The following is a 24545-nucleotide window of genomic DNA, read 5'->3' as shown; positions in this document are numbered from 1 at the left end:
TAAATAGAGATGGAAAAGCAGCTAACATGAAAGAAGAAAATGCAGTCTTCCAAAAAGGGCATACTTTTTAAATGATGCGATACGAAAGCTTCAGTTAAGACTTATTAGTAGAGATCAATAAGTAGAGAATAAAAAGGAACAGAAACAAGAAAATTCAGGTGAGTTGGTATGAAGCAGCAGAACAAAGTTTGAGTCCTGAACCCAGAAAATATATTACTGAATTATTTTCCAGAGTATTTCTCTATTGCACTTCATATGCTAACTTAATTTTGCAAGACTTGCCAGATACTAGAAAGAAAAGAAATTGCCAGACTTAGTTACTTGGTTTAGTAACATCAATGAGAATTCCTCATTAATCAAATTAACATATATTCAGAATAATAAAGGTATGGAAAAGTTAAATGAAATGTGGAACCTGGCACTCTCCAGAATGAGGGGTTTACTTGGGAAGATAGATTTTGATGAAATTCCACAACGGGTTGATGTAGAGGGAGGGAAGTCATAAACAACGTGTGGATTATTGAAGGGTTGTCATTGTAGAGGGTTGATTATTAGTGTTGAAACAATTTTCTTGTTTAATGCTTGATTAATGCACATTTTGTTGTAGCGGGGATTTGGTGCATGTTTTACAAACAGCCTTTGAAGGGACATTTTTCTTGGACTTTGGGTGCTAGTTGTTTGTGTCTTTCTGATATGCATGTATGAATTTTGATGTTTGTTTGAATTTTAAATAAGTTTTTTATTTTTAAAAAGTTTGAGTCCAGTGGCACCTTTATGACCAACAGAGTTCCTCAGAGGAAGTATGCATGCACACTGAAGCTTACAACTTGAACTGTGTTGGTCTTTAAAGTGTCAGTGGACTCAAATTTTCTTCTGAAACAAGAAAAGACATTCAAGTGAAGCTGCTAAAACCTGGCTTCTCAAATTCAGTGAGTGTGCTGTGACATTAAAGTTACAAGCAATGCAGGTATCCCTTCTCCAAAATGTATAAGCAATATAATATTAATATATGGCTTTACTGTGTTCTAGCTTTATGTAAAAGCAACAAGTTTGCCAGTTGAAACTGTACATTTTCAACAATGAGAATCTAAAGTATGTGCAACTGGTCAAAGACTTGCTGATTTTCTTATAACATTCGTAAATCATTCATTGAGGACTGTTTAATGCGTAAATGGAAAATCTTTTCAGTAATTCAACTGAATAATTAATACACACCATTATAAAAGGGTACCTGATTAAACCAACTAAAGATGTCACAGGCAGTTATTTCGTTAATGCCGATCTATTCTTACTTTCATTTACCTCTGAATTCTAGAAGTGGCAGTGCTCTCATGAATATATTTAATTAGTACTTCTCTGCCTTTAACTTCTGCCTTGTGATGGTTTTGAATAAAACTAAACTTTTAGCCACTACTACTCAGCAACTACCAATTTATAGATAAATACCAACCAAGCTTTAAAAAGAAATTAATACTACAATCAAATGCTTCATTCGCCAAGTAAAAGGCAGCAACTGCAAAAATTGCTGTGCTGTGACAATCTGCAATGCATGACACATTTAATAATTTCTCCACAGTATTTTGAAATGCTGCTTTGTTCTTATTTTTCCCTATTTATGGTTTTAGAAGGTCAGATCCCTCTTCCAGTAAAGAAATATCATCCCAGTTTGGTGTAGTGGTTAGGAGTGCAGACTTCTAATCTGGCGAGCTGGGTTTCATTCCCTGCTCCTCAATATGGAGTCAGCTGGGTGACCTTGGGCTCGCCACAGTGCTGATAAAACTGTTCTGACCGAGCAGTGATATCAGGGCTCTCTCAGCCTCACCCACCTCACAGGGTGTCTGTTGTGGGGAGAGGAAGGGAAGGCAACTGTAAGCCGCTTTGAGCCTCCTTCAGGTAGAGAAAAGTGGCATATAAGAACTCTTCTTCTTCAATCCAGAGATTGTCACATGTAAATGAAGGCCCACATACCACGATCTCTGCACATTCCCTTTTGGAATAGATGGCTGGTAACAAAGGGGTAGCATTATTTTAAAGCACCCTAACATTTCAGGAACAGCATTCAAAGGACAAAAAGCAGAAGGTATTACAAAAAATACTTTTTTAGTTCTCTTTTTATGTATCCTTGAGTTTCCCACATCTCATTTTATGCTGCACTTGAAAACTAAAAAAAGTTTTAGAAATTATGTTTTTCACAATTAGTAGTCCTTTATACCTATTTTCAAAGTTTTTAAAAATGGCTGAAAATAACTGGTTTCTACTTTTGGCAGAGCAACAGCAGAAAAACAGGAAATGGCTCAGACTACAGTAATAACTCTTAAAGTTAAAACACATGCATTGGAAAGCATCTGATTTAGCCATAAAAAAGGAGTAATTCTTTTATTATGGCAGCACTATAAACGGTCATCTGATTATTATACAAAAAATGTAGACAAGTACTCCACAGGAAGTACCCAGAGGTGAAGCAAAATCAGTTACACAAGCAAGCACTGCACAAGCAAACAACAGAAATTTCCTTCCACTAACACTAAAAGGGTAAAGAAGTCCAAATGGATTTGCCTATGAAAAGGAAGGTTTTGTTAGTCTTCTGGTGTTTGAATATATGTTCTTCAGCTAGCAAATCAAAGTTTCTTTAAAACTGTCCCCCTGCAGCATACTTGGCTCCTACATGACACACTGGGCACTGAAAGCGTTTGCCTTGACCAGGGCCTGATTTTGAAACATTTGAGGCCTCAAATACTTTTATCAGGCCTTCTGGCCTACAGAATTGACTAAGGTGTAGGGTCAGGCACTTCGGCGCCGAAAGTAGCCGGTCTCTCCCGGCGTAGTGAGCGCCGAAGCACCCAACCGTGGTCCATAGTGTCCTAGGTATATAATATAATTTTGTGTAAAGCCGCTACGTGTATATAACTTGTATTGTATGCTGTTTTGATTTTACGCCTGGCATCCCCACACTATGGACTCTGGGCCCTCAGGAACAGCTTTTCCATTTAGACTTGCAAAAGACAAGGAAAATACATTCTGTGGGTACAGCTCCGCTTGCAGTTCTTCGGGTCCAGACCCCAGGCCTGTACTCAGTAATCTCTCATCTGAAGGTATGATAGTCAAGGGATCATTCCTGTGTTCCTCTCTCTCCCCAGCAGTCACTTCCAACCCCGGGAATGCCTATCCCCAGGACTGCAGAAGCCATATCAACTAATAGCCATATAGACTGAGAGGTTGCAAGAGGGAGGAAGGAAATTGCCTCTTTTGTTGTGACAGCTGCATTGCTGGAAGAGAATGCAATTTTCCCCTTTACTCCTCTCCACTGCAACTTCCAAACCTTCATGGCTATATTAGTCCATGTCAGGAGGTACTGCTAAAGGAGACAGAAATACAGGAAAAACCTGTGATCCTTCCATCCACAGAGTGTCTCCCCCTCCTTTGCCTTCCTTTAACAATGCTATTGATAAAAAATAACAAAGTGGTCTATTTGTTATAAAGAAAAATGGCTGGGTTTTGCCCTGAAGACCTTACATCAGGCTTTCTCAGCTAGGGCTTCATGAAACCCTGGGGTTTCTTGACAGCCCTGGAAGGGTTTCCTGAGTGGGTGGGAGTTAATTCATTTTTAAAAAATTTTTTTAATATTTGGTTAAACCATATATTGTCGGATTGACTCACCCACTCCCTCCCAGAATGCCCAATGATGTGCCTGGAAGAGGTGGGAAGGGGAGGGGCCCCAGGTTGGCTTCTACACAGCTGTGCTTCTCAACCATATTCTGCACCATCACACCACATCTGGGGTTTCTCAAAGCCTGAAGAATATTCCAGGGGTTTCTCAACGGTAAACAAGATGAGAAAGGCTCCCTTACACTCTAAATTTATACAGCAGGGAGAATAATAGTGATTAAGGAATGAATTTGAACACACATAATTATAGGTACCTGGGCTTTATTGTGGAATGAAGATAATGACTTATTAAAAAACGACAAATCCAGCGCATGCATTTCAGCTAAGAGAAATGAAGAGAGAGAGAAATAAGGAGCAAGTATATGCAAAAACATAAGTGGTATACATTTTTAAATGGTACAAAGTCAGCTATATACCATTATAGAATATGATAATAGTTCTGGATGCCTACGGCATAGGTTTTCTGATCATCAAGATTAATATTCTTGTGTTTAAAATGTAATCAAAATCGAACATATAGCCCTACTTCTGTGTAAAAATACAACAGGTTATCTATTCCTGTATGAATGTCTCCATAAATAAAGTACCAAGTAGATGTTCTTTCTCTATTCCATAGAGTACTTTAGCACAAAACGCAAAAGCACATATTTCATGCCTATTGCTGAACTTCTCCAGTGATTGAAGACATTAAAACAAAAGCATGACTCAGTGAACAAATGTTCTACTGGCATACCACCAATACACTCATTAATGTTATGCAAACAGAAGACATTTTAGCCTAATTCAGTTGATTCCTTAATCATACAAACATTGTCCTTATCATTATTTGCTATTTGCATAAATAGCATTGCCAAACATTTTGCAAAAAAAATACTTTCCAATTAGAAGGCGGGGTTTTACTGGTATCTTGGTTTTGATAAAAGACAAGAATACTTCAAAAATACAGAGCAGTGCTATACAATAATACTCTTTAATCTGTAAAGTGCTAAGGGGTAAAGGGGAGGAGAGAGGGCGGGCCGAGGCCGTGATAAAAACTTGGGCCGAGGGCGGGCCGAGGCCCAAGGAAGCTGCCTTCTTCCCCGTGGGTAAATCCTCCAGCCAGCTTACCCTCACCCTCGGGAAAGGAGCAGGGATGCCGGGTCAAAGACGCGGCGTCCCTGTTCCTTTCCCGCCCAGGGTCCCTTCACGCGGGTGAAAGGAGCAGGGATGCCGCGTCTTTGACTGCTCCTTTCCTGCTGGCCACGCAGCCGGCTTGGGCGGGGAGGGGGGCCGCGGGAAAGGAGCAGGGCCACTGCGTCACAGACATGGCGGCCCTACTCCTTCCCCGCCCACAGACTGAAGCCCGTGGCCTCGAGCCATGGGACCGCCATGCCCCGGGAAGCCTTTGCCCGGCGAAGGTTTCGCCGGGGAGGGGGCCTAGTGCTTTCCCCCTAGTGAGTATTATAAGTCATGCATTTAACATAGAAAAAACAGATCAAATAAACACGGATAGATTAAGAATTGCTTCCAAGCAGCCAACAGACAGGCTTGCAAGTGTCAGACACACAATCTGCATGTATAAAAATGGAAGCTATTAATTTCTGCAGATATTAGATAGGCTGTAGTCACCATGATTGGAAAACATGTATGGAAATTATTTTAGATAGCTATCTTTTACTTTACACTGAAAGTCGGTTGAAGACTGTTTCACCATCTGTAGGTAAACAAAATAATCTGATGTATATCCTGCTTTTTGTCCGTTTTACCTAGGGGAAAGTTAGTCTATGATGTCACAAAGATGTTATCCTTTAACTATTAACATAGGAACGCCACAGAAGAGAGCTACAACTGATGAAAGCTCACACTGAAATAAGTGTTGTTAGTCTTTAAAGGTGCCACTGGACTTGTGCTGTATTTTTCTCATTTAAGTCTGTCATACTTTCTGTTCTGCCTTCCAAACACGAGGCAACTATTACATCAGAAACCATGCAATTATATGATCAGACATAAAAGTGCCTATTCTTCCTTCTTCCTCTCACCAATTTTCTGTGCTTTGTTAGACATGCACATCTCACTGTACTTTAAACAAGATACAGAACCACAACGCATTTTCACATTCATTCATGTTACACCCAAAAAGACAAAGAGTATCAGATCGCAAAACAGGCAGAAACATTTATTGGTGAATTACTGACCATGGAAGAAACAAAAGTTTCATGCAGATAAAGACATTTTATATGCTTTGTCATTTTTTATTATCTGACTTTCATTGATAAGTTACACATGCAAAAATAATTCACTGTTAGTAAGAGGAGTTAAGAAAAAAGCAAAAATATTGCTGATATACTGGCACCATCGTTTAATTATGAGACACTGACAAAAAAGATAAAGGGCTGAACTACTCAATATCTACTTTGCTTCAAACCTTAATCCTAATACATGTCACAGAAATCAATAGTACATACTTTTTAGATTAAAAGTATCTATATATAGGAGCCTTCCCAACAACAACACCATCTTGTTTGGAATCACATGATCACAACATCAAAATTGGTTCAGAATCAGGGCAGACACATCTAAAGACTCAATGGAATATAAATTGGATTTCATGAGCATAATGATGGCATACTACGTCAAATCCCTAGACAATCTAATTCAGTAGCCTCATATAAGTAGTGAGCAGCAGAGGTGACAAAATAGAGCCTTAGAATACTCCACAAAGTGAGTTCCAGTCCACTGATTATGCTCCTACAGTAGAACAATTATATTTCCTCCATATTTCCTGCCAACTGATAAAAATGGAGTGGTCGTCTGTGTCATAGGCTGCTGATAGATATAAAAGTACTAATACTAATAGTTATAAATGTGTGCCCAACTTTAAATGAATTGCAATTAAAGTAACCTTGGTTACAAATCATGAAGACACGTGATGCTGCCGTACACTGAATCATACCATTGGTCCATCAAGGTTACTATTGTTCTATGATGAACCTGGAGGAGGTGGGAAGGGGAGGGGCCCCAGGTAGGAGTGTACACAACTAAGCTTCGCAACCATATTCTGCATGATTGCACCTGGGGTTTCTCAAAGTCTGAAGAATGTTTCAGGGGGTTTTCAATTATAAAAAAAAGTTAAGAAAGGCTACCTTAGACGTACTCTCAGTGTGGCCTGCAAGTCAGAACTAACAGAATGATTTTAAGAGTAAAGAACTAACAAAAATATCACAGATATCACAGCTGGAGTCAAATTAACACCATGAGCCGGTTTGACTGAGTTGTTACCAACTCACAAACCATCTTAAACAATTGAGCTGGATAAGGTTCAGTAGACCGGTGCTCCCCAACCTCCGGACCAAGGCCCAGTACCAGGCCATGGAGGCCTCAGTACTGGGTGACGGGAGGGGGGGGGTAGGGAGCTGCGCCTGCTGTTTTGGGGGTGCTGGCATGCTGGCATTCCGGCGCCCGCACCTCCCTCTCTCCCCCCGGGTCCCCAGTCTAAAAAAGGTTGGGGACTGCTGCAGTAGACCAACTCCCCCCACCCCTTATTTTCACCATCACCTCATAGGCCTGCAAATGAGCTTATTGGGGTGTTCTATCCATCCCAAGTCTTCTGCCACTAGTGCTTCGTCTGCCGATTCACTTAACATCTTCTAGTTCCCTTTTAAGCCATTGACTGAATGTCTTACCAGAGAATGGGGAGGGACAATGTCTATGTCCCGGGACAGCTTATAATTCTACCTGGCTATAAAGGCCATAGAATCATTGGTGGTGATGCTCAAACTCCACCCAAGCCTCCTGAAAACAAATAGTCTTCAAGGGTGGATAGTCTTCAAGGATAGTCTTCAAGGGTGGACCATCATAATGTGCCTACCATCTCTGCATGCAAGAGGCAGTAAACTCAACCATGTCTTCAGAAGATAATCATCCAACCACAACAAGGATTGACCCTCCTGCCCTAATCAGACCATGGCAAACAGCTATCTAGAGTAGACTCTTTTGTGTGCTTTGCACATCAGAACCTGAGACAGCCCTATGGCTATCAGGGTGACCACAAAGTCCTAAGTTTTATCTGACAGTGTAGCCTCAGCATGTACTGAAATCTCCAATAATGATATTTGGATAATATGAAGGGATCCAAAACAATACAATGATATTCCTTCAAGGGCCCTGAAGGAATTAAACCGCAGAAACACAGCTTATCACATTTGCAACCTGCTTTTCATCTAAGCGTTCAGAGCCTCATACCTAAAGTTATTCTGTTTTATAAGCCCCAAACCACCCTTCCAGGCAGGTTACTCAAATAGTGAGCAAAGGTTAAAATTCTGATGCCCTGATCCTGGCATAGCTGGCTCTTTAAGAACACATGAAGAGCTGGCTTCATCCCCAAAACAATGCAGAAAGCAAGTCTAGTGACCTATTTTAAGCAGTACAGAAATGAGACATTCATGAACACACCACAACAAGAGCCACTGTAAAAAAAAACACAGATATAGTCTTATACAGAGTAATTCTGCAGATGATGACAACTGGGCCCAATACAGCTTATCAGCTCACCAATTAATGAGAGAACAGTACAGACAAATATACAATTTGCAACTGAGGCAAACACTTTACAGTCAGGTAAATACAAATTTTCTAAATAAGCAAGCATTACTACAGTGACGGAAAAAGTGGTTCTGGCAGATGGTGCAATTTCCTACCTTTGAAATTTACCAAAAGGTTACACAGTCATCTGTTGGGAGGACAGTTGACAAACACACTGTCTTTAAAGAATACAGCTGACCTAGAAACCTAGGGGGACCAATAATTACCTCAAAATTAATATATGAATATAATGAATATAATTACATGCAAAAAAAGATACAGGATTCAATAGGAAGTTCATATGTGCTACCATCCTATTATGTTAAAGAGCAACAAGAAATAACCATGTCTCTAATTCTCAACCTGGCCAAACCAGTGGGTTAGAGCCAAAAAAACAGGCAATGCAGATCTTTCCACAAGCCTGAGGTTTGAAGAAAAATCTGAAAGGTGGAAATAGCAGGTGGGGGCAAGGAGGTGTTAAAAAACATTTTGATAAAAGTAGAATCCTTTGTTTACAGAGAGAAACAGACCTATCCCCACTGGCAAAACAAACAAATGCCTTCTCTGGCTGTTGCTAAACATCTGTAACCGAACTGCCATTTAAAGCTGTAGTTTCTGTAAGCTAAAGACAGCAAAAGGGTTAGGGTCTTTTTGGTCACAGGAGGAGGACTTATCTGGGCCAGGCCCAATAGCAAACACCAGGGACTCGCTACTACACAACCTTCATGATTCTCCCAGACCTGGCTTCCTCCTACTGCTCAGCGGTAAGCCCCCCCCCCCATAAAAGCAGTATACGTATGGTTAGAATTCCAAATGAGGCTTTAGGAAACCCTGTTTCAAATTTCCTGCCTGCCTGCCACAGAAGAAGAGTTGGTTCTTATATGCCGCTTTTCTCTACCCAAAGGAGTCTTAAAGCGACTTACAATCAAAGGAGTCTTAAAGCGACTTTCTTCTCCCCAGAACAGACACCCTGGGAGGTGGGTGAGACTGAGAGAGCCCAGATATTACTGCTCAGTCAGAGCAGCTTTATCAGTGCTGTGACGAGCCCAAGGTCACCCAGCTGGCTGCATGTGTGGGAGTGTGAAATCAAACCTGGCTCACAAGATTAGAAGTCCGCACTCCTAACCACTACACCAAGCTAATTGCCTTTCATCAAAAGCCATCCAGAGACACAGACACAAAGTTATTCTGTTTTAAGCCCCAAACCACCCTGCTAGGCAGGTTTACTCAAATAGTGAGCAAAGGTTTACATTCTGATGCTCTGATCCTGTAACATCCGGCTCTTTAGTACATGAAGAGCTGGCTTCATCCCCAAAACAATGCAGAAAGCAAGGCTAGTGACCTATTTAAAGCAGTATGGAAATGAGAAATCCATGAACACACCACATCAGGAGCCACTGTAAAAAGCAGAGCTATTCTTATACAGAGTAATTCTGCAGGGGAGATGCTGGCTCCAGAACGACCTTTTTGAGACAGTCATATACATTCAGCCTAACATACCTCACAGGGTTGTTGTGAGAATAAAATGGAGAAGAGTTATGTTAAACTTTGGGTTCCCATTATGGAGAAACATAGTATAAATGAAGTAAATAAATATTATAGCTGAAGGGGGCAGATAAAATGTAGGTTGACTGGTAGATGGGAAGGAGAGTAGGAAGCAGGGAAAGGGGGGATATGGGGGTTGACTAAAAGAGGAAAGAAGCAATAGTGCAGGGGAGCAAGAGCTTGCCAGGAGCAGGGAAGGAAAGAACACTGAAGACTTGGGAGGGGGAACATAATAGCAGATTGGCTAGTGGGTGGAAAAGAGAAAGGGGAAGGGGACAGGAAGGGGACAGGCTACTGAGCTTTCAGGGAAGGAAAGCAAAGAGCAGGGTGAGGAGTGGGAAATGAGATAGCTTCCATAAGCCCCTGCAGGTCCCTCACTTGTTTCATGGCATTGACTTCTAAATTTTATCTTTATATCTCTGCAGGTGTTAACCTGCAGAGATATAAAGATAAAATTTAGAAGTCAATGCCATGAAATGTTTCCATAATGTTATGTATCAGTCATGACCTCAATTTGTGAAAGATGCCACTATTATAGCTGCATTTGTATATTCAGCGGCTAAATCTCACTGCAGTGTGAACATGTGCAACAGAAAATGGGGGTGGGGGGTGGGGTTGCAACAGAATGAAGTAGAACCTTCTCTCAAGAGAATTCTTTTTCAGTCTCCTTGGCAATTTGGCAACATTCACAATACTTTTACAAAGGCTGGAAAGCTTCTACAAGACCCAGGACAGCCAATGCTTACTTTAGTAGCATTTAAATGTATCTACACAGTTGATTTGCTACACATCAATGTTAACATGACATTAATACAGCAAACCTCTGAATATCTAGGCTAGGAGTCTCCAGTCTTGTTCAACTTATGGGCATGCTGGAGATTTTGATGGGGCTTGGATACCACCACAAAAATTGCCACAAGAGGCAATCATAAAACAGCTGCCAGGGAAGCTGGATACAACCATACAATGTTGGGAGACAGTAAGCCAAGCATCCTCTTATGATGAAGGCAACAGTGTCTGAATAGGTAGCTCCCTGCAGAAACAAAGGTGATGCCTGAGTTCTTCTGAAGCCCCTACTTCAGTGAGAAGGAAACCCAAGAAGAGGTGGTTGCTTTTTTACTTTGGAGAAGTCATATTTTGTCCAAGAAGCAAAGGAAGCCAGAAATTCCACAGCTTGACACCATTTTGAAAATAACTGGTCTAGAACTTGAATTCACTAACTTATCCACTCTCTCCCTTTATCACACTTGACATCAGGGGTAGTCAAACTGCGGCCCTCCAGATGTCCATGGACTACAATTCCCATGAGCCCCCGCTGGCAGGGGCTCATGGGAATTGTAGTCCATGGACATCTGGAGGGCCACAGTTTGACTACCCCTACTTTACACGAAGAAAAAGTTGACAACCACAGATCAAGAGTGTGGAACAGATTAGTTGTACAGATGCCTAACTGTTTCAAAAGAACCCTATCTGATATTTTTCCCTCAAAAGAGAAAAGGTAAATTTCATCCAAAATCATCTATGTTTCTAAAACAGATAATCACACCTGTCCAATATGCCAGGCTGGGACAGAATTAAAAGTAGAATTCTGTATTGTAACATTTTCCTGTATAAAAGGAATGATATGTGAAGGCAGGAGGTAGCAATTTATCTGACCTGATACAGATTTATCAAATTTTGCAACTGAAGTTCTTCTGTTGATCTAAACAGCTTTTACTGAGGAAAAATATGAAAAAGTAAAACTTCCCTCTGTAGCAGCCTCTAAAGGCACGGCCATGTTTATCCTCAAAAATGCACAGAACCATTGAAGGGAGACAACAGGAGCATCCGTTTTAAAGAAAATCTACTTCCTCAGAGAGCTTACATATCCACAGCGCCGGTAATAAGGTGGCTATAATACTGAGAGTTTGCAAGGAGGAAAGAAATCACTAACAGCCAAAATTAGAAGCCACAAGAATTTGGTTGAGTTTGCTTCTTGAATAAACAAGCAGCCATCCAGGAATTTTCACTAGGGAAATGTACAGGAAACTTAGGTATGATCAGCGGAGCTGTTTGCCATTTCCCAGTTCCTAAGAGGCCTGCATCAGTTTTGTTGATGAGTCTCTCTTCAGAGAACTGGAGGAAGGAAGTTCTAAAGCATAAAGGAAGCAGCTGTGTACATTAGATGAACAAGAGTTCTTGGTAAAGCCCCTACTAGACCATTATTACATCCATTTCCAAGATCGGGCAACATTCAGATTAAGATCAGGGAGACCCAAGTTCAAATTGTTTGGTGAAAGTTACTGAATGACCTAGGAACAATTTATCTCACAGGGTTGTTGAAGAGGTTGGAATATATTCCTTGGAGGAAAGGCAAAATACAATTGTGACAGATTTAAGAGAGAGTTCTATCTGTAATTGATTCATGTAAAGAAGAAGAATAGGTTCTTATATGCCTCTTTTCTCTATCCGAAGGAAGCTTAAAGCAGCTTACAGTCGCCTTCCTTTTCCTCTCCCCACAACACACACCCTGTGAGGTAGGTGAGGCTGAGAGAGCCCTGATATTACTGCTCGGTCAGAAGAGTTTTATCAGTGCTGTGGTGAGCCCAAGGTCACCCAAGCTGGCTGCACGTGGGGGAGTGCAGAATCGAACCCAGCTCACCAGATTAGAAGTTCATACTCCTAATCACTACCAAGCTAGTTTTGAAACTATTTTTTAATTTACTATTATTTATTAATTTTGCTGTTATACTGCCCCTCCCTGCAAGCAAGCTTAGGGTGGTTTACATTAACCTACAGCAGTGGTCTACAAACCTTTTTGCGCTGCTGCCCCCTTGCCTCACAGGCCGCATTCCTAGTGCCCCGCCCCCCATACAAACACACACCTTTTCCCTAGTGTTAGGTCTACTGCAAATTCAAAACACACTATACTGCTGACACTTTTTTCCAACCTCTCAAAGATGGAGAGTTTTGGGGAAGGGTTGCCAACCCTGGGTTGAGCAATCCCTGGAGATATGGAGGGGTCCCTGGAGATATGGAGCATGGGAAGGACAGAGTCTGAGGAGGGGAAGGAGCTCAGCAGGATTATAATCTTCTGAAGCTGTTGCTTTCTTCAGAAAGCTAAGCAGGGTTGGCCCTGGACAGCACTAGGATGTGGGACCACCAAGGAAGTCCAGCATTGGGGATGGGAAGCTACCCAGAGGAAGCGTTAGACTGCTGTTCCCTCGACTGCCCCAAAATTCCTTACCGTCACCTGGATCCTTCCACTGCCCCCAAGGGAGGGGGGTGAATAGACTTTGAGAACCCCTACTTTAAAGGGTTATCCATATGTAAGAATATGCAAGGATAATATAAGATGCAGGTTCTCTCCATCTCCCCCCGCCCAATTAATACTTCTAGGGAAATCTCTCATTTCTATTCAAGAGTCTGATAGCTTCATTGAGAAGAATGCTTTGTAAAGACAAAAGCTGTAGGCCTAGAATGGACTAGAAGAAACATTAACAGGCCACCAATATCAGTATGATGTCTAAGCCTGGAGAGGTGTGCTATACCATAAAACCATTCAGACTGTTGGGATATGCCATGCTTTTAAAAATGTGATCGAACACCCTTACAGAACAATTAAAAATGCATAAGTCTATTACCTAAGACAAGTGATTAAGACAGAATGTACTCAGTTTCTAACAAATGAATGCACAACTTTTAAAAAGATTTAAAGAGTACATAATGGACTTTGGGTCTGTTTTTGTAAAACAAATGCTGTGTATCAGCAGTATTGACAGAGCAGGACTCTAGCAGTTCATGGAGGGCTGCCAGATGGCACCAGGCAGGGTGCTCCCATCTCTGTTTTACATCACAATGTTGGGTCAACAAGAACAAATGTTGCAGCATAATTTCCCAGTCAGCTTGCTGGCTGAGGTGAGATATGGCTAGCCTTGAATGGCAAAGAAAACAGGTAGAAATATGGGGAATAGCTGATCAACTATGCATGAATCTTTTATTGCTTCTGAATTAGAAGAAAGCAACGGAGTGCACGATTTTATCTGTTTCTCCCTCTATTAAAAGTTAATTGTCTCTTGCAAGTCCACTATGCTGCCTTTTCTATCACCAAGACACCCTCTGCCACCCTCTGGACAGACCATCGGCCGGGCCAATCGGCAGGCGCAAAGCACCTGCCAATTGGCCTGGCCGATTCCCGCCCTGCTGACAAGGAAGCAACTGCGAGCCACGCGGAGCGCGGCTCGCAGTTGCTCCCTTGACGGCGGCCTGATGCGTCGGGAGGCGCAAGGCGCCTCTCGCCGCGTCAGGCCGCCGACAAAGGGAGCCCCCAGCAGCCGCGCTCCACGCGATTGCCGGGGGCTCCCTGGCCTAGCGCCCGCTCTATTTAAATTACAGCGGGCTTGATTACTAGTTTATAGATAATGAAATTTACACATGAGTACATACATTTTATACACACACACACATCTATATATATAAATAGCTTGCTTTGGAGGAGGTACAATACGTTGGGCTTGGTTCAGTTCATGTTAAGGCTATGGAAAAAAATTGTGCCATGTCTGACTGATGAATGACACATTGTCCTGCCCCTGAACCCCCCTCCAATGACCGACCATCACCGACAAGTCCATCCTACGGGGCCATCAGTATGTTACAGTTAAAATTGGATGTTCTCCTTATGTTTGTTCCAATTTGTTACTGATCTTCTGTTATGAATCTTTCACTACTGTTCAATTCATCATGTTTTCTGTACTGTTTTTATTCCAGTTCCATGTAAACTGTCCTGAGCCTCAGGGGAGGGTGGTATATAAAGTAAATAAATAAATGTAGAACAGCTGCCATGTTTAAGAGCTAGTTGTTCTGCAAATACTGTGTTCCCGCTTGATCTCTGTTTGCATTAAGTTACCATATACACAACTGTAAATGTGTGTTGAAAGTCATGGCCGTGAGCTTATGGTCTTCAAGTCTTCTCCTACCTCCTACCATGCTGCTGCACAACAACCAACCACAAGTACTTTTTCATCTGGTCATGAGTCGTGTTTTTTCTTTAACAAGGATCTTAGGGGAGTAATATAATTTATGATTGAGATAATGTGTATGTGCAGCATAAAATGTGAACTAAGTGACGTACAAAGACGTCCAACACATGATTTTTCTCCTGGGAAGTTTAAAACTGCGTCCAGTCCCTAATGTCTCCAGTCAAAGGAGCTTATGCAGCAAGCAATGGGAAAGACCCATCCACTCAGATTAAATAAGATTAGACAATGGCCAGTATAAAGCTCTAGTCAGATGTCATGAATATGTGACAAGCATAAACTTATTTTTTGAGAATTACATCCCCCCCATGTTTGACAAAAACCCCATGTGCAAATCCCAGTTTGTTTGTAATGTCTGAATGTAGCCATACAATCACTAGCTAATTCATAACAGTACAGAAAACAAAGATAAAACTGTATACCCAGAAAGAGACACATCTTCATGAAAAAGAAAATCACACCTCTCCAGACAGAACCGAAAAGAGTTTGACTTTTTACTCTGTTTCTCTATTTTCCCAAAGGAAACAAATAGTGGATGGATTAATATAAAAAACAATCTCCACTATTGCAAAGGATCCCATCATTACCTTCTTGGAGGAAGTCTACTTCCATGTGCTTCTCAGGAATCCATTTTCAGCAAAGGAACATCAAATACCACTCTCAGTTTTGTGAGGTAGCCATCAGCTGAATTCATGAGTTGCATATTTTGTGAGGGGAGATGAAAATGGAAACTTGCACCTATAATATAGACAGAGAGAATTCTGCTTAGCTGTCTATGATTACATTGTCACAAACAACAGAAACCATCTCTTAAATCAGAAGTGTTAAACTTATCTATTATGAGGGCCGGATCTGACATAAGTGACAGTTTGTTGGGCTGGGCCACATGCCCCATAAAAATGTAATTTCAGGTACTAGTAGAGATATAAACTTTATAAAGGACATGGGCAGACACAATTAATGATATTATTTTTTTTAAGAAAAGGAATTGACTCTTAGCAATGAAAGCAACTGATTTACTGGGGAATCCACAAAAGCCTGTTTCCCCCAAATCCCGCCAACCCCACTTCTCATCCTTCCTGCATTTCCCATACCAGCTTGGGAGGGGGGGGGTGGTCTGAGGGGAAGGCCTGACAGTGTTGTTTTGTTTACCCATAGCCCTTCCCCACCCCCCATGGGCTGAGAACAGCATCAGTTATTCACAGGCTAGAAAAGAACCCTGGGCGAGCCAGTTCTGGCCTGTGGGCCATACGTTTGACATCCCTGTCCTGGATACTAAACAAAAGTCATTTGTGTTTTTGAGTCAAACTAAAAGATTGTGAAGGATCCATGGGTGTCAAGAAAGTGTCAAGAAAGGATTTGCTTTTGGCATGCTACACCTGTTGACTTCTCCGAAGCAAATGGGATATGAGCCATGACAACAAAGTTCTGAGTCTGCACATGCACAGGACCTGTACACATTGAACTTTCTCATTAGTCTACATAGGGAGTGCCAAATTTATATTTTATATATGGTAGACTCAAGGGAAGGGAGACATGATCATTTAAAAGCCTAAAGCATACTTACTAAGCAAAGCCAAAAAAAGAAATCTTGAATAACCACTGGGCTACATCCCTTTCACAACGTCCCCTCCCCACATTTTTCAAGGTAAGTGCAAGTGTCAACACTAAAAAAACACCATGCACACTTATTAGAACATATTTTCTAAGTTAAACAATCCTACATCTCGAGCCAGGCAACCCAAGTTCAAGCCAATGACCTGCTTCCCTACTTCTTTTTCATGTTTAAAAGCCAGTGTGCCCTTTTTTTGTAAATGAGCATGTTTGCCATTCTAATTGAGAACTTTAATTCCAAGTAAACCCCTTTTGATCATTTCTCTCAAGTCATACACAGTTACACCCAGACTGATTAATTAGCCCCACTTGGTTGGAAATGCCTCCCACTATCAGGTCAACTGATTTAGATCAACCTGTGGGGGGAGGAGACAGGATTATTATCATAACTATGATTAATCTGATATAGATTTAAATCAATTATTCACATAATTAGATCAATTCAAAAAAGCACTCTGCTGTATAATTCAAGTATCTTTTAGGATGAGGCAAAAATCCGAGTATTACAGGAAGAACATATAAATAAGCATGTAAAGAAAAGGTTGATGGAAGTGCAAACTTGGCTTTAATGCTCATCGTGTTCTCACGTCTCACACAATGAGTCACTACTAGATGCTGTTTCCAAATCAAGGATTAATGGCAACATTTAAAATGTAAGCCAATAAATTATTACTTGAAGCAGCAAATCTGTCTTCTTCACTCACCGACCCACCCACCCCCTATCACTACCTACTACTGAAAAAATGAAAACCAGGCCTCCCTTTAATTTAAATAGAAATATAAAAACAGAGATGACAATACTGCCCCCCCCCCAAAGTTAAAAATCACCTGAGTTTTTCTGGTTTGCACTTTACACAAAAACTGTTTTCAGGTTAAATGATTAAACCAGCCCCCCCCCCCCAAATCATACAACAGTAACATGTTTCATAAACAAACCAGAGTCACGCTACACATAACTAAAAATGATCGGCCCTTGTGTTTACATCTTCTGTAACTGATAAAAACATTTATGAAAAATCTATCTTCATATCAAGTGTGAAGATAGATATCAACAGAAGAAACTACCATAAATCAAATTTAGCATGTTTAATTCTAAGGTTCCTATATAAAAAAATGTACACTTTCTTGACCCACAACTTATGATATTAAATCCATTATTAGAATTTTACCCTAAGTGCCAAGTTTTACAAATGTTAAAAACACTGCCTTCAATCAGTTTCAAAATCATAACAATCTGGACTTCTGAACTGGGGCTATATTCCTTGAGATACACTTGTTAAAGCAAATCAATGGAAACATTTTCCTCCATTATCATAAATAGTAAACCTTTTATAATTGGTTAAATTAACTGCAAATATTAGATTTCAAACACCAAATCATCTACTTACTACTGCGACAATGTTTGAAAAAAATAATAATTAATTATTAAGGTTTGAATAAGAAATAAAATAAGGCACAACATCCTCTCTATACTAATGCCCTTTGCCTACAAAAAGTTTAATATTAACAAAGGCTGTAGTGTCTAAGTAGAAACAAAAGTGAAGTGCAGTCAAAGTTACAATACTACCAATCAAAAAGGATTCCCTACCAACTTTCTTTCCTTTCACAAAGAAATAAGTGTAGTAAATGAAGGCATTTGGTTTCTAACTGAAAAACTAAGACAAACCTTCTAGCAGAATAGCCAAGCTTGTTTGATTATGAAATAGGATAATTCAGCATTGCTTCGGTGTCTAGATTAAACTGAAATCCAGTGGCACTTTAAAGCCTTATTCTCTCAGATTTCAAGAGCCAGAGACCAGTTCATGAGATACAGGCTGTGACCCATGAAAGTTTATGCAGAAATATATATATGTGGTTATTCTTTAAAGTGCCTCTGGATTTCTGTTTAATTGCACGGCAACAGACTTCCCCTCCCGAATTGTTAGTGCTGCTTACTATGAAAAGTTTCTTGCTTTTGCCCTGAAAACGTTCGCCTGTCTTCAGTCCCCACCAAAGCCCAACTAAACTGATGCACACGCTGCTTTCGGCAATGGCACGGGGAAATTTGGTGGATACCCAATATGGCCGACTGTGTTGTGCTTATCTTTTTTTAAAAAAAGAAATTATTTGAAACATTCCTTGCACGAACACTTCAGGACATTTAAAAACGTTCCTACCTGCCCTTCAGAGAGCAATTCCCCCCGTTTCCCCAGTTAAGGTTACTTAGCTATCGCAAACTCTCCAAAGGACGCGGGGGAGGGGAGGCGAAGGGAGGCGATTAAAATCCGTAGTTTGGAAGAGAAAGAGAAACCCAATCGACTTAGGGGGCAGATTTGGAAAGCGATTACAGCAAAGCGAAACTGTGGCGGGGACGGAAAGTTCCTACCCTCCTTCGCCCGGGTCTGGGCTTCGTTTCAGTCCGGTTGGGTGTCTGCCCCAGCGAGCCTCCTACATATATATATATATATATCTCAATATATTTGAGCCACTACTCACTTCTCCCTCCCTTTCTTTGGAGAAGTTTCCCTCTACATTTCCAAGCGTTTAGGCTCCGCTTTCTGCCAGAGGGCGAGAAGGAGGGCGGGCGGGAGGTGCGGGCACAAGCGCCGGTGGAGCGAAAGTTAGGCGGGCCGAGAGGCGTCAGCGCCCTTCTCCCTCCCCAGGAGGAGAAAAACTGCCGGGGTCCAGGCGAGTGGGACGGGTCTCCCCCCAAAGATTTCGGTTGGGGAGGCTGAAATCCGCCTGGGCAGAATGGGGCGTGTGGGGGGGGGGCGTTTTCCGTCTCTCCCGAGATACTCCGGTTATTGGGGCGGGGGGGGGGGGTTTACCGGCTGGTTCCGGCGAGCGGAGCAGCAGGAGGGGCCCCGCGTCGCGTCGCTGGGCTCCCCCTCTAGCGGCCCAGGCGGGGAGCTGAGGGGAGACAATGGCCACGATGACTTCACCCTCCAGCAATGTGAGGAGCCGCGGCGGCCGCCGCCTAATCCCCTCGCGGCGGAGGCGGCAGAGGCGGGCAGCGCGCTCCAAGGGGCTCGTCCCCCCTTGCGGCCGCCCGCAGGAGACGCTCCCGCCAAGCTCCCCCCTTCGCCGCCGCCCCCCCCCCCGACGGCCGGCTGGCTTCTCCGGCGGCTCCGCGTTAGTGGGCTTGGCCGCCGCCAGGCAGCTCCTCGCCGCTCCCGAGGCCTCCAGGCGTCCCGAGCGCTCCTGCCCCTGCTGCCCCTGCTGCCCCTGCCCCTGCCCCGCTACCTTCAACGCGGCGCGGCTCAGCCCGCTCGCTTCGCCCAGATGGGCCCGGCCCGGCGCGGCGCAGGAAGTCCCTGTGAGGGGAAAAGAAAGCGAGCGAGTGTGTGAGGCAGGCGGGGGAAGGGCCAAGACGCGACAGGCCCAGGCAGGCGGGGTTGGGCTTCGCACGGCCGACGGAGGCTTCCTCCTCCCGCGCTGAGATCACAGGCGAGGCGGGGCCGCCTGCTAGTTGAACCCGGTGGCCGGGCTGCCCTGGCCTGGCAGGCGGCGGTACCCCGGGGGGGCAGGGGCAGGGGCAGGAGCAGGGGGGTCGGTTCCAGGCTGGTTGTCCAAGTTACCCGGGTTTGAGTGCTCCCCGCTCGGCCCCTGGCTGCTTAATATTGCCCAGCGTGTGTCTGACGAAAATGGAAATACTTTTCTTGGTTAACGTTGTAGTCATCAACTTTTTGCTTCTTTCTTCCGGGCAGGCATCGTGTGTACTAAGGAAGAAGCAGGAATTCGGTAGGTGTTTCCAGGGATGGAGGAAGCTTCACCTGCAGGCCACCACAAGGAGCTCCCTTTCCAGGGAGGGAGGGAACCAACGCTTGGAGGTATATGTGTGTGTGTCTATATATATATGTATACACATACATACACACATATACATATACATATATACATACACACACACATACATATATATATATATATATATATATATATATATATATATACACACACACACACACATATATATATATACACACACATACATATACACACACACATACATATATACATATATATGCACACACACACATATATATACATACATACATACATACATACATACATACATACATACATACACACACACACACAATAAAACGGCTCGATTCAAATATCAAATTCCTTGTAGTGTGTCAACCATTGGAGAGTTGGGGTGGGTTTTTTAAAAAAATCATAATCTACACATCACTATAGCATTATAACAGTAGCACTTTAGGTCAATCACCACTTTTTTTAAGCCAAAGAAAACCATCCAGTGGATTGGGGAAGGATGTAGTATGGTAAATACAGTGCAGTTTTTCAAAACAACTGTCTCAAAGCACACAGAAGAGGAGTTGGTTCTTATATGCTGCTTTTCTCTACCAAAATGGCTTACAATCACCTTCCCTTTCCTCTCCCCACAACACTCCCCATGAGGTATTATCAATGTCTTGATAATACTGCTCAGTCAGAACAGCTAATAACATAATTCTGCATGGTCATTGCTTATGATTAATACAGTTTGTTTTTATTGAGTTCAGTTTTAATTTATTATATATTTTATTCTTGGATGCTTTTAATTTTTAATTTATACCCTCTTGTGGGAACCATTACTAAAAGCGCTAGAAAAGCTAGCTGGATCCAACCCAGGGGATGAAACTTTTAACTAAAGAAATAATAGGCTGATCTTGCACATACAAATTGTAAGTCCTGTTGAGCTCAGCAGGATATCCTTCTTACAACACGTGCACAGGATTAAGCTGCAGATTGCTTTTTGTATTTCATGCATCTGCAGTGACATCACACCGTGACCCTGCTTAGCACATCCAAATGTTAATTATTTGTGCTCTTAAAAATACCACCCATCATTTTGTCCCACAAAAAAGCCACCATCACGAGAGACCATGTACTAACTCTGTGACAAAGATGGGCATCAGTGACTGAAAGATATGTTAAGAAACAGGCTTATATGAACTTGAAATATAAATTACTATATTACTATAACTGCTATAAAGTGATTTAAAGTCACTTTTTGCAATTATCATTGGAATTTTTTAAAATCCCCTAGTTATATTCCATTGATTATATTAGTTAAGTTTGAAAACAGTATTATATGTCAAAAAGGTTCTTTTGAGATAAATATATTCTTAAGTTTAGTAGAAGAATCCCAATTCAGTTATAGTGGTATGCAAACTGAGTTGAAACAATGTGTAATGGAAATAGGCCACACTGAAGCCTTGGGCTCTTATATGAATCACAATTTTCCAGTTATCAGGATTTTTAGAAATCAATGTACGGGTTGTCTGTACTTGGGAAAGAAGTGAGTCAACTAGTTGTGTCTAGATCAGATTATTTCAGGGCCTTCCTGTCTAACTCTCAGTATAGTTCTGATTTCTCAGTGCTCTACTAAAATGCTTTCAAACACATTTTTTAAAAATTATTTCAAAATTAATATTCTGCTTTCCTGCCTTTAAAAGGGTTGGGTGTCAAGGCAGCTAACCATTTAAAAAGATACATAAAAACATAGTCATCATCATTATAATAAAAATGTAAGTTTATAATTTATAATGTATAATAAAAACACTTCATTAAAAACTTTTAAAAGAGTTAAAACAGTTAAACATATATAAAACAGTCAACATTTATACAAAATATTAAAACTGGTTAGAAAGGAGGGATAATTGAAAGAATGCTGAGTGAAATGAAAGTATTCACCTTCAACCCTGGGGAGAGAGCTCCAGAGCTTTGGTGCCATGACCAAGAAGGCCTCTCAGATTGCAATCCAGAATGGGAGGGCACTCAAAACAGGCCTCCAAAAATGACAGTTGGGGGATTATGAAGTCAGCTACGTTGGTTCCAAACCATAGAATCACAGAGTTGGAAGGGGCCAAACAGTCCATGTAGTCCAACCCCCTGCTCACTGCAGGATCAGCCTGAAACATCCAGCTGTTGCTTAAGGACCACCAATGAGGGGGACCTCACTATCTCTTTAAACAGCTTATTCCACTGTTGAACTACTCTGAAAAAATTCTTTCTGATATCTAGCCAGTACTGTTCTATACATAGCTTAACCCCATTACTGCAGGTTCTATCTTCTGCTGCCAACAGGAACCATTCCCTGCCCTCCATGTGAGGGTATCTTCCAGTCCTTCAAGAGGTCCTAAAGATGATGGCCAAAATTCTGCAAGCTCTCCAGAAAGTTCTTTAACCACTTTGCATATTGGTGTCAGCCCAACCCTGATTATCTCACCCAGTGCTTTCAAATAGATGTCAACAAACATCGGGAAGAAGACGGAACCTTGTGGGAGTCCAAAGGCCAAGGGGCTGAAGAGCACACCCCAGCACCACCATCTGACACCAACCCTCCAGTAGAACCACAAGTGCCAAGTAACATCAAAAGACTTTTTACATAATTTACCACCTATCCTGTGTTAACAAAAACTATATGTCAAAAAAGATATATCAAAATTCTCCTTTCATGTATCTTAAGTCACTCCTATTTTCCTTCTTTCATGGCTTCAGTGAGAGAGTCAGTAGGTGACTAATAGGAGAATGTCTTCTTATAGCCTCTGTTGCAGAGTCATTTGAAACTCAGTTCTGTGATGGAGAATACTTGTAGGGAGACCCAATGTTCCCAGTTCTTCTGCCTCTGTTCAGTTCCATCTTGTTACAAATTAATTGCTGAGTAGGGGTAAAGTTAATAAACCCAAGGCACTTTGTATTTAACTGTTGGTTTATACTGATGCATGGACCTCTAACGAACGTCTCTATCAAACTGCCTTGAACAGTTTCTTTGGAGATGAGTGAGGGATTAAATAAATAGCCATTCGGGGATGTTGTTTTGATAATGTTATGATGTCATGGAAGCAATACTCATTTCCTATAGAGGAAATTGGCTTGGAGGTTGTGGCCATTCAAGCAACACTTTATCGTCGGCACACCAGCCTACAGCTGATTTTCATCATCCATATTTTGGCTTCAAATATGGTCCTGTAGCAGTAATAGTCATTCAAAATATTTATGGACTATTTTGTGGGTTGTGTCAATAAGAACAGAAATGAGATCAACTACGAAAGTACTTCAGTGAAACAACATTTTTTTGTACTTCTCTCACGGCTAAAATAGTCCTGATTGCATTCCAGACAGTCCATGATTACTTGTAATTCTTCATACTACCTAAACTTTCCCCTAAGTGCATCTTACTTTAAAATGTAAAGATTTTTATTCCTCTAATGCCATTTCCACACTGGTAGTTTAATCTGTAACTGACACAAATTGTCTATTTTTATGGATCATCCAAATAACGGTATAGTATTGCTTTTTTCCTGTGTTGTTTTTCTGCCTTTTTTTGACTTAATTTGTCACAAATTTTCTTTTAAAAGTGTAATTGCAGCACCTGACCTGTGATTTGGCTGTGATTTAAGCACTTACATTATTCATTCATTATTGTTAATCTAAGTTATCTCTATTGTTTCTGTTCTGTTTTATGTGAACTGCCCTGAGCCTTTGGGGAGGGTGGTATATAAATATAATAAATAAATATTATTACTTATATAAGCACTTACATTATACAAATATGATTACTAATTCCCCTACACACACACACACACAATTAAGAAATAAAACTTATTTTTTAAATGTGTACATTTTGTAACCAGGAAAATTTACTATTCAGCTATGCTGGGGTACCACCAGTAATAAATTAAGCATGTTGGTGGCTCAGAGTCTAGGTGGCTCAGTCTATTTCCAAAACATCAGACACAAGTTTTAAAACTGCCCCCTCTTTAAATTTTCATTCTGCTGTTTTAAAGCAGCTTTACAGATTGCTTCCTGAATGCATTCTTAAGTAGTTCCCTTTCCAGAGGAGAGAGGTTTCCGTTACTGTATTTGTCTAGGATGCAGTGGTTGTTTCATTGTTTATTTGAAAATGCTCATAAGCTAGAGTTGCCAGCTTTAGGTTAAAAATACCTGGAGGTTTTGGAGGTGGAGCTGGGAATGGGTGGGATTTAGAACAAGCTGTGTAGTCTACTCAGTGGAGTATAATGCTATGTAGTCTACTCTCCAAAGCAGCCATTTTCTCAAGTGGAACTGATTTCTGTAGGCTGGAGATGAACTATAATTCCACAGGAACCCTTGGTCCACCTGGGGGTTGACATCCCTTTCATAAGGACACAACTA

General features: G+C 41.7%; 1 protein-coding gene and 1 long non-coding RNA gene across 11 annotated transcripts in view; one reads left to right on the top strand and one right to left on the bottom strand.

Annotated features, from left to right (window-relative positions):
- Positions 1 to 19783, bottom strand: part of RNF19A (ring finger protein 19A, RBR E3 ubiquitin protein ligase) — a 54653-nt gene extending 34870 nt beyond the window's left edge. For 2 of the 5 annotated variants that reach the window (XM_077351796.1, XM_077351792.1), the window contains exons 1-2: positions 19623 to 19783; positions 15374 to 15524 (exon numbers count right to left, since the gene is read on the bottom strand). The gene's annotated coding sequence lies outside the window, so the exon portion shown is untranslated. Of the gene's footprint in view, positions 1 to 15373; positions 15525 to 18335; positions 18430 to 18875; positions 19177 to 19207; positions 19349 to 19622 lie in introns of those variants that run through there. The other 3 variants (XM_077351793.1, XM_077351794.1, XM_077351795.1) reach the window with 3 other exon arrangements.
- On the top strand, positions 19203 to 23924 carry LOC143844536 (uncharacterized). Of its 6 annotated transcripts, none has more exons than XR_013234019.1 (3): positions 19203 to 19332; positions 20087 to 20120; positions 22476 to 23924. It is a non-coding gene; the product is annotated as an uncharacterized LOC143844536 (long non-coding RNA). The 6 variants fall into 6 exon arrangements; XR_013234017.1 differs by having other exon boundaries at positions 20087 to 20209; XR_013234018.1 differs by lacking the exon at positions 19203 to 19332 and adding an exon at positions 19350 to 19695 and having other exon boundaries at positions 20087 to 20209.
- The last annotated feature ends 621 nt before the right edge of the window (positions 23925 to 24545 follow it).

This window comes from Paroedura picta, chromosome 9 (genome assembly GCF_049243985.1).
Source record: "Paroedura picta isolate Pp20150507F chromosome 9, Ppicta_v3.0, whole genome shotgun sequence".
Lineage (NCBI taxonomy): Eukaryota > Metazoa > Chordata > Lepidosauria > Squamata > Gekkonidae > Paroedura > Paroedura picta.
The sequence above is the reverse complement of the archived record's forward strand: the minus strand, read 5'-3'. Positions and strand labels throughout refer to the sequence as shown.